We start from the raw sequence: 11,524 nt of genomic DNA, 5'->3' as shown, positions 1-11,524 counted from the left end.
TATCAATTGAATTATTTGGTTAATTCCACTTTGTATTGAGAAGTAATCACTTCAGAAAACAACGTAATATGTGACAAAAGGATATTAATTATAAATAACTATTGAAATTTAAGGACATAACAAGCTAACTGAACTATCGTTAAAATAAACAAAGTTTTCATAGAATCCAAATGTGATGTTTGGAAATAAATATGGGATGTAACCATACCAATCAAACATTAATGTTGGTCGTTTGATGTCCATTTGTTCAATAATTCATCACCTTAATTATCAGGGCGTTGTGTGGTTTAATCTTTGTAGGGATTGATGAATTAATGGACCTTGACTCTTATAGTTTCTTTTACTTTACTAGTATTTTTTTAATCGTTAGTTTGTGAAAACTAAAGCAGATCTCAAATGATCTCAATGAAGAGAGCAGCCATACTTCTAATTTGCTCACTTTTTGTTAACAAAAGCATGGCTGTTGAACTCAACACTATTTCAGATACAAGTTTTCTGAACGATGGAGGCACGTTAGTCTCGCCTGCTGGAATTTTTGAACTGGGATTTTTTAAGCCGGGTGGCTCTGAGAACGGATATCTTGGTATCTGGTATAAGAATATCTCTGTTAGAACGGTTGTTTGGGTTGCAAACAGACAACATCCGCTCCCTGGCGCATCACCGCTTGTGTTAAAGATCGCTGACCAAGGAATTCTTGGCCTCTTCAACAACATCAGTATGATTTGGTCATCTAATACAACGACATCAGCGAATGCAACCACAAAGCTTCGGGATAATGGAAATCTTTTTTGTGATTGACCAAGACAGTGAGGTTATCTGGCAGAGTTTTGATTGCCCGACCGACACTTTTATATCTGGCATGAAGATAGGAAGAGACTTATTAAGGAGAAAGGAATGGACTCTATCATCATGGAAGAGTAGTCAAGATCCAGCTCCCGGTGAATGGACGTGGGGCGCTAACAAACTTGGTTATCCTGAAAGCAAACTAAAACAAGGGACCTTGGTTAAGTCCCGTAATGCACCATGGAGAAATACTATATTTAATAGGGTTTCTGCGTTCAACAAGAACTTAACCTTTACATACAATGTGATTGTTAATGAAAGTGTGTTGTCTTATGATTGTAATCTTGAGAACAGTTATAATTTGCTATTAAGGGTTACCTTGAATTCTTCTGGGAAACTAGAGAGTTGGGTGTGGGTAGAAGATGGCAGAGGTTGGCAAAATATCTTGTCATTCCCAAGAGTGGCGTGTGACACATACAACGTTTGTAACGCTTATGGAACGTGCAGCATTAATGGGTTACAACAGTCTTGTGCTTGCATAGATGAGAAAAGGTTTGTACCCAAAAACCAAAAGGTTTGGGACACAGCTGATTGGTCAGGTGGTTGTATTAGGCGAACACCGTTGGAATGCAAAAAATGATCAGAAGAGTTTATAAAGTACGCTAATGTAAAACTGCCGGACACAGAGAATACCTGGTTTAACATGAGTATGTCTCTGGAAGAATGTACTACTAAATGCTTAGAGAATTGTACTTGTATGGCTTATGCAAATCCAAATGACAGTCGAAGCATCTGCGTACATTGGTTCAGTGACCTACTGGACATCCAAATGTTAGTCGAAGGTAGTGGCGGTCCAGATATTTTTGTAAGGATGACTTCATCTGAATTAGGTAATAATGTGTAAGGCACCTTTTCCTTTTATGTTCGTTTTATCCCTCCATGCTTGCCGTTAACTTCATGTTGTGTAATACTGTGCAGAGTTCAAAAAGTCCAAAAAGCCGGGAGGAGCAAACAATAAAATCATCTTGCTTGTAGTTTTTTTAGGGGTTCTTCTCATGGGCTTGAGCATCACTACATGGTTGTGTTATGCACGGAGAAAACGGAATCATGCCAAACCAACACAGGAAGGTAAAAAGTTTCTTAATTAAGCTCACCAGTAAACGACTAGAGTTATACGAACTTTGAATAGAAGTACTTTTGAACAAAGTATCCATGTGTGAAGTCTGTTTTTCCTGATTTGTAGGGAAAATCTTAATTGTCTCTAAAGGCCAGGAAGAAGACATAGAGCAAAAATTATTTAGCTTCTCTACCATTGCTAATGCCACTGACAATTTTTCACCCGATCATAAACTTGGAGAGGGTGGATTTGGACCAGTTTATAAGGTAATTACCGTATGAGAAAATAAATGTGGGAAGGATCCATAAAACCAAAATTTCATTTGAATCATCCAGAATGGTTGGTCCATATGTATGGAAAATGAATTTATGCTATGTAAGCATGAAACACAACTATAGGCAGGGAAGTCACCTTTGCGGTTTGTTTGTTTTTTATATGTAATTTTTTAGGGTATGCTAGAAGATGGGCAAGAGATTGCAGCTAAACGTCTCTCCAAGTACTCAAGTCAAGGACATGATGAGTTCAAGAACGAAGTCATCTGCATTTCAAAACTTCAACACCGAAATCTTGTAAAGATTCTTGGTTGCTGCGTAGAGGGAGATGAGAAGTTGTTAATCTATGAGTACATGCCAAATAAAAGCTTGGACTCATTTATTTTCGGTAAATTTCATATACCATATGCATATATATTTCAGTATACATTGGTTTAAATTTAGGAAATTTTAGTAGCAAACAATAAAACATTACTAAACCAGCATGTTGGCCAGATAAAACTCAAAGCGTGCTTCTTGATTGGACAAAGCGTTTCAACATTATCAAAGGAATCGCTCGAGGACTTGTTTACTTGCATCAAGATTCACGATTAAGAATCATCCATAGAGATCTTAAAGTTGGCAACATTTTACTAGATCAAGACATGAACCCTAAGATATCAGATTTCGGCTTAGCTAGAAGCTTTGGAGGAAATGAGACCCAAGCAAACACAAAAAGAATTGTTGGCACATAGTAAGCCATGGAACCACTTTTCATCCATTCCTTGTTTTTCTTGTTGAATTCTTTAGTACATTCTCATAAGCATTTTGTTGTGTGCATGCAGTGGTTACATGTCTCCCGAGTATGCACTAGATGGTCTTTTCTCAATAAAGTCAGATGTATTTAGCTTCGGTGTCTTGGTGTTGGTGATTGTGAGTGGGAAGAGGAATAGAGGATTTGTTCGATCTGAAAATGAACATAACTTTATAGAAGATGTATGTTTACTAGTCACAAACTATATATGGGATCAATTCACTTTGCAAATCTAATAACTTTTAAACTATATCAAGGTATGGAGTCTCTATAATGAAGGTAGGTCAATAGATTTAGTTGATTCAAGTTGTGTTGATACCTGCCATCCTCCGGAAGTAATAAGATCAATAAAAGTTGGGTTGTTATGTGTTCAACACAATGCAGGAGACAGAAATGATATAATGTGTCTTTTCATGCCAAGCAATAGCAGAAATGATATAATGTGTCTTTTCAAACAAAAGATGTTTTTATGTAATTATTGTAGTTGAATACACAACCTGCAAGTTGACCCAATTGTAATTTAATTAAAAGCAAAATAGGGGAAAGGAAGAATTGTGAAATTTTCATTTTAAGAAAACTTGAAACAAAATCCACTTTTGTTAATGAAAACAACGTGACGTGTGAAAACATATATTTGTGCCACATGAGGGTGAAGAAACCACCCTGAACTATCTTAGGGGTGGAGGGAGTGGCCCTTGAAACTACTCTAAGCACTGACCAATCATGCACTACACATCATGTTTACCCTCAACTATCATAGACTACCTACCTTTAGAGTTGGCAATGTTGCTCTCAAACTAATTTAAGCATAAATAAATAAAAACTTCCATTAACAATTACATAATTCATAATTCAAACTAAAATTAACATTACATAATGCAAACTAAAAAAACAAAAATAAATATAATAAAACTAAATCTAAAAATCACTAGACAACCCGTATTTTTTCGCAATTTAATGTTTGCGGTCAAGAATTAAATCCAAAAATGTGTCGGACTAACATTCATGTGGCTCCCTAAATGCCTTCATGTCGTTGTCAAAATCTTGACACGCCACCGCCTCTCGTTGCTCCTCAATTAAACGCAATTGTTTACTCATTTCCTTTTCATTTCCATGGTCTACTTGTGATGTTCTTGCCTAATTGACGTGCAGGAATCAAGTGTCCTAACAAACTTTGTTTGCTTGAACTCTTGGACTTTTTCTTTGTTTTTGGGGTTGATCTTGAAGGAACGGGGTCATCATTAAGGTCTGGCATACAAGCATTGAACTCTCCGTCGGGTGTGGAGCTTGGGGTGTAGTTTTCGGATTCCGATGACCGTCTTCGTATTATCCGAGTAACTTTCGGATGATTCACCAGCCAATGGGACTTGAAGCCATTTAGGATGCTTTCTCATAACCTCCCATGCATCGACATGTTTAAACCAACCCTTATGTCTTTTCTTGAATTCCTCCGGAACGTTTTGCATCACTTGAAGATCCTTACACCCGCTCATTCTCAAACAATCCTATATAGATAAAAAGAAAAGAATTAGTTCAATAGTAATAAACAAATAAACATAACTAGCATACTAAAATAAAAAAAAAGTTTAGCGCTTGTTACTATAATCCGTTAAAAAATGTAACTTTCGTAAGCATTGGAGTCCACCGTGAATTGACTTAATGAACGGTTCGCTCACTTCAACCTACGAGTTGGTTGAAATGTTCAAGAACTCTTCCCCAAAAACTATCAGATTTTTGTTAGTTTCCGATCTTTTTGTCCTAAAAAATATGCAGCCATGCTTTCACCAACGCCTCCTCTTCATCAGATGTCCATGATACAATCGTCATCCGACTTGTTCCTATTGAACTTCCATTTCTTCATTCTCCGCCTCATTATGTAACATCCCGAAACTTCCAAGAATAATATTTTATATATTATTTATCTATGATGGAAAAGTTACTTGATTTAGTAGAGACTTAATAAAATAATAGAGATGAAAGAATAAGCAGGCTTTAGATGGAATTAATTATTAACCAAAAAGGAAAGATGGGCCTTAGGTCCATGGGCTTAAGGGAGTATAAATGCCCCTTAAACCCCTCTACACCTTAGCCTATACCTTGAAAACACACACAAACACTATCCTATATCCCGAATCAAGATCCGAAGGCGAAAACCCGAGCTTGTTGGTGCTGGAACGTTGTTACGAACCGAACCTACATCAAGACCAGCTCGTGTTCGTGAACTGACTCGTCTAAGGTACGTTTATAATTAGAAATCGTTCATTTAGGTCCGGATTCATTTAGGTAATCTTAGATCTGTATACATATGGTAAAAACGAATCTAAGGTGATGATTTTTTGCTGAAAACCATTAATGATTGGTAGGTTAATTGCTAGCCTAAAGAACCTGTAATAAAGATGCCTAAATCAAACCCTCTAAAACCCGATATTTGAATGAATGGATAACTAGGGTTTGTTGGCGCTGGTATGGCGAATCCAACGGTACCAGAACATGATGTTTCGTTAAGAAACGAAGGTTTAATTGCATATCTAAGATATGTGGACTTATGGTGTTCATGACACTTTTGACTTTGACCTTGATAAGACTGATGCAATTCGTTATGGTAAGATAACGAATTAGTTCATCAATTCATTATGCCCAGATAACGAAGTAGTTCGACCATTCGTTAAGACAAGATAACGAATTAGCTCATCCAGTTCGTTACGTAAAGATAACGAATTAGGCTAACGAACTAGGATAGCGAACCAGATAACGAATCAGGTGATTCGTTACTCGCTAATTCGTTACGATTAAGATAAAGAATTAAGTCATGTTCAGATGAAGAATTGGAATGACGAAATAGATGATGATAAGGGACGAATCAGGATAACGAATTAAGGAAGATCACATAATGAATCAGAGGCAATTCGCTATAACGTATGAGTTAACGAATTAGAAATAATTTAAAATCCTAATGGAAAATGTGTTAAGACAGTTAATAGAAATAAAATTTTTCCAAGATGACCTGGCAGCTTAACCCCAGCCAGGGGCTCTGCCCCTTGGACCCCGCTAAGGGCTGCCGCCCCTAGAACCCCCGCTGCCAGGGGCGCTGCCCCCGACCCCGTTCGTTGAGGGTAATAATTAAATTAGAAACACGATATGGAAAGTGATAGTAATCAATACGCGTAATTGTTATACATTTAGCCGTGCACAGCCAAAGAAAGGAGTAACCATTAACGGTGTACGTAACCGCACTTAGGTGAGTTTCTAGCCCCATTTCCTTGTTATGTTTTCGGGGCTGTGTGCGCATACTTGATGTGATAGTTAATACATTTACCTCAAATGGTAAGTGTATGCCATGCATGATATATGTGATAGATACAGATGATAGCTTGTCGATACGTGAATGATCTTCGGATATTGCACATACTGCCATGTTAATAAAGATATGAATATGGTATGTAATGTAAGGATGATTGCTTGTCGATACGTGAACGATCTTCGGATATTGCATGTATTGCCAAGAATAGTGATGATTTCCTTATATGGATATTAAATAATAACTTATATATAGAGTTCCCTTTACGGATAATATATAGAGTGTTCCTTTAATGGAAAGCATAGTGTTCCTTTAATGGAAAGCATAGTGTTCCTTCTAATGAAAAATATATAGAGTGTTCCCTCTATGGGTAATATATATAGAGTTTTCCTTCTATGGAGAATATATATGGTATAGGCAACAGTAATAGTTCTTTTAATAGATATTACGTGACGTTCCTCTTATGGATATTTATACAAGGTTAAGATATTAATATGTATCTTCGGATATGTATGTATGTATGATATGTGTATGTATTGTATGTCACCTGATTAACTAGAACCCAGTTAGCGTAGCTGACTTTTAGTATGCACGCAGGTGATCTGACTAAACAGCTAGCATGAGGATGGAACATGGCATGGATTGAACGGATGACATCTAAAGATGGAAGAAATGATGTTTTAAATATGATGTTTTATGTTATGGTTTTAAAGAAAAGATTTAATGTTTGTAACGAATGATTAAAGTTAACGTTTCCGTGAAAGTTTTAATTAACTCTGATTTGTAGAACTGCGTTTATGAGTAAATCCAACGTCCAATGCAGGACACCAGTAACGGGGCCTTACACATCATCATCACCTAAATTATATCTTTGAAATTGAGGTTCATAGAATGCTTGTGTTGTCGGGACCTATAATCCGGGTTCCCATTGAAAACGGATTAAACACCATTTCATATTTCCATACGGTAGTGGTATTGCCTGGGGTTAACTATAGTAGGAGGTCTCATACTGAATGGTGGTTTTTGGTTAAAAAATATAGGATGGTAACCTTGTAATTGTTGACTAGAAAAGACGCCTACCAAACTAGAACCGACACCTCCACCGACCCCTCTATTGACAACTCTGACAACTCTACCGGCCCCTCTACCACCTCTATCGGCTCCACTACCGTCACCTACCTCTCGAATTGTTTGGATCCATTGAAACTATTAAGGAAATGTATTTTGTAGAAAGGAAATGGTAAAATTGAGAAGAAAGGATATATATTTTGTGTTAAAAATAGGAAGATATGGAGATTTAAATAGGAAATAGGGGTATTTATAGAATAAGAAGATGGAGGAACTAAATTAAGAAATAGTCGTTCAACGGCTATATTGGAAGAAAGCTCAAGGGAATACTCCCCTAATGTACTTGTCCATTGAAGGTACTCGTTGCCCCACTTCGTTCACCCTAACAAGCAAGATGACCAAAAAGGTGAGGGTGTGAATCCGGTGAGGGTGTGAATTTTGGGAGTGTCGTTAAAAGAAACAAACTGAAGTATAGAAGTAAACAAAACAAAGTTTACTCAAAATCTTTATGTGATGAACCGACCATACCAATTATACATTATTATACATATAGATAAACATCAATTATCGGTGTCACAGTAACCCAACTGTTTAGTATTTAAGATTTAATTTTCTTTACTCTAACAAAATCTGTTAACAATGGTAAGTTGGCTAAAGTTGGTTTTGCTAATTTATTTTCTTTCAAAGTTGCTCCCCGGGTTTGAATCCTTTATTCTTGACTATTGAGAAGAGCATCTTTTTATATACTTTCTGTTTGGAATGGGCTATGAAATGGAATGAGCAAGGAATAGAATGAACACGATAATTGAATGATTCATTATCATTTCATTGACATGTTTAGTTACCATCTGAGAATAAAATGAATTATTAGTCTTTTTTTTATTTTTTGGTAAGTTAGAAAAAACCTGAATAAGATAAAAATGGTAGTGAGTGGCGGTGGGATGGTGGTGGTGGTGGTGGTGGGCAGCGAGCAGTAATGGTGGTGGTGGGTGGTGGCGGTGGCGGTGGCGATGGGCGGGAGGCGGGGCGATTGTTGGTAGTGGTAGGTGGTGGTGGGCGGTGGTGGTCGGTTGGTGGTGGTGGTAGTGGGCGGCACCGATAGGTGGAGGAGGGTGGTTGGTGGTGGCGCGCGGAGGCGGGGTGAAGGTGGTGGCAGGCGGCGGAGGCGGGGTGATGGTGGTTGGCGGCGGAGGCGGGTGGTGGTGGTGGCCGGCGGCGGAGGTGGTGGTGAGAGGGCAATGGGTAGTGGTGGTAGGAGGGCGGTGGAGGTGATATAGTGTGAAAGAAGGATGGAATGAAAAAAAACAAGGGGGTGAATGGAATGAATTTGGTGTTTTAGGGGGAATGAAATGAACATGGTAATGAGTGATTCCATTCCATCGACCAACCAAACACATCTTTTTTCATTCCATCGTAATGGTCCATTCTATTCCGCCTCTCATTCATGCATACCAAACGCTATTGTTTTGCATTTTGTAAGCCATGAGCATGTGACTTCACATATTAAAAAGTTGTTCTTTTAAAGAGTATTTTTTTTTATTTTTTACAGGTATAATAGTTTGACGAAATTAAGTTTTAGATTTAGTTTAACTAAATACACATTGATTCATCGCCACTATACCCGTGTTTTTGTTTCTTTAGTTCAGTACCGTAACAAACCTAGGCATAATGAAATTATTTTTTATGCTTACTTCTGGTACGATAACGAACCTAACTGATACCGACAGAATGTGTGTTGACTCGCATCTACAAGACCCTTGTTTTGTTTATTTTAAATATGTTAATTTTTCGAAATTATTTTTTGGTTTTGTTCAGTTCCGTGGCGACCTGACCAATTTCTACCTCAACATCCGTATATAGGGTGTTCACACGTATGTGTGTATATATATATATACATATAGAAACAGGATCAAATACTTTTTTATTTTTAACATGAAAACGGTGAGAACCAATTTGTTGTTATGATTAGGTTTATTTTTATAGGTGTTTGCTGCTATTTTTTGTTCGTATTTACTAATTTTCGATTATGAGACGTTATAAGTATTTGCATATTTATATTTTGTTGTTATTATTAGATGTTTTCTTTTGCTGTTATAAGTATTTGCTGGTATATGTTGTTATTATTTTGTTCTTGATTTTGATTATTTTGTTGTAATTTTTAGGTTCTTTTCTTTGTTATTATAAGTCATTGTTTATGTAGATTGGTATTGTAGTTGGTATTATTTCTTACGTTCGCATTTTTAAATAAATTTACATTATTTCCTACGTACTCATGTTAAGATGAAATTGTACATGAACCTTCCCCTATATATATATATATATAATATATATATATATATATATATATATATATATATATATATTATATATATATATATATATATATATATATATATATTATTTAGTGTAGGTCTTGCGACGAACTTAACCGATATCGATCGAATTTGCATCAAGCCGCCGCAACGTGGCGGGTTTTAAACCTAGTTATAAATATAGATAAATATCAAAGCTTGGTGTCACAAAGTCTTTTTAAGATCCTTTTAAGTATATTATTTTGTTTAGTTTCGAGTCTTTTGGCTGGCTCAAACGGTTAAGTGTGATTCTTTTAAGTATATTATGGTTATATTAGTTGTACTAATTGGAGAGAGAGTGTGCATTTATTGTTACATTTATATCTTTTTCATTTATATTTAAACTTTTAAAACCTAAAATAAAACTAGTGGCTCATATTCATTTCTCGCAGTAATTTCATTTCTTTCTTGAACTTAAACCCATATATATATATATATATATCAATGTTGCAAAAGTCGCTAGGCGCTCCCAGGGCGGTCGACTAGGGAGTTGCGAGTACTCGGTCTAGGCGGGGTGTACTCGGGGAGTACTCGGACATGGTATTTTATAAAGAAATTCATTTTTCAGAGATTATATATATGTCAAATATCAAAAGTTTACTAAATATTCTACAAAATCCACACGAAAAATACAAAAACTTACAGTATTTTTTACACACCGAATCGACTTATTACACATGTGTAAATAACATTTAAACTTGTATAATCATCAAAAATACTTATTTTCTCCCCTGATTGATTAAAATCCCCTGATTAATTTTTTAATCAGATTTATTCTCAGCAACATATTCTATACTCATTTAATTAAATGTGTGGTCCATATTGAGTTCTCAAAGTTCTAACAACTCAAGAGGTTCTTAAATTATCCCTCCCATATATATATATATATATATTCAAACAAGAAAATTGTTAAGTTGAGTTCTTTCGAGTTCTTAAAACTCAAAGCGGTTCTCAAAAGAAATCAATCCTATATATATAGGCTACAACACTACTACACCTTTAAAACAACACCCCCCCCCCCCTCTCTATTGTTGACTGGGCGCCACATGAAACAAATCGCCCCATTTTATAGCCCCCTCCACTACACATAGCCTAATGAGTTTTAGGTATTTAAATAATTTAGTTGATGTTTATCCTATAGATTTGTACCTGGCTTGATGGCTGATGTTTAATTCCTTTGATTTAATTTTTACTTACGTGTGCATGTTCGAATCCCATCCAGCAATATGCCTTTTATTATTTGTTTTTGTTTTACTTGGATGGGTCTAGTATTAGATCATTCACAAGAAAATTTTTTTTTAAATATTGCAATGAGTTTTATTTCTCTCTTCTTTTTAATTTTTGCTTTTAATATGTAATTTTTTTTGTTCTGGTATTGTAACGAATATAACCAAAACTGATTGAATTCGCGATGACAAGTTTTTACCGACCGATAAACATAGTTTGAAAGGTGTTGTAACTGAGAGTGACCAAATTCATGTCGAGTTGCCACCACACCGCAACGCTTGGGTTTTACTGACAGAAATGTCTTTTGAAATGTGTCTTAACCAACACAGACTAAATTCGTGTCGAGTCGCTACCATAATGTCCGGGTACTGACCGTATAAACGTCATTTTAAACATGTTATTTTTTTGTATCGTAAGCTATACAAGTTTTTTAGTTATAGTACTGTAATGAACGTAATAAAAACTGAACGAATTCAGGATGGGTAAATAACCATATCCCCGCGCCGGAAAAAAAAACTAGTCAAATATTAATGTTGGATGTCCATTTGTTCAATACCACATCACCTTATCAGGGCGTCAATGGTCAACCGAAATGCAGGTCCATACGTTTTGTGG

General features: G+C 36.1%; 1 pseudogene across 1 annotated transcript; it reads left to right on the top strand.

Annotated features, from left to right (window-relative positions):
- Window positions 1–348: 348 nt before the first annotated feature.
- LOC143603548 (G-type lectin S-receptor-like serine/threonine-protein kinase At4g27290) lies at window positions 349–3,344 on the top strand (annotated as a pseudogene). Its single transcript, XR_013148078.1, has 6 exons — window positions 349–1,673; window positions 1,762–1,911; window positions 2,027–2,166; window positions 2,350–2,560; window positions 2,668–2,905; window positions 2,997–3,344. The product of XR_013148078.1 is annotated as a G-type lectin S-receptor-like serine/threonine-protein kinase At4g27290 (transcript).
- Window positions 3,345–11,524: the final 8,180 nt, after the last annotated feature.

This window comes from Bidens hawaiensis, unplaced genomic scaffold (assembly GCF_021521415.1).
Source record: "Bidens hawaiensis isolate Kalapana, Puna unplaced genomic scaffold, B.hawaiensis_p1.1 tig00062130_1, whole genome shotgun sequence".
NCBI lineage: Eukaryota > Viridiplantae > Streptophyta > Magnoliopsida > Asterales > Asteraceae > Bidens > Bidens hawaiensis.
The sequence above is the reverse complement of the archived record's forward strand: the minus strand, read 5'-3'. Positions and strand labels throughout refer to the sequence as shown.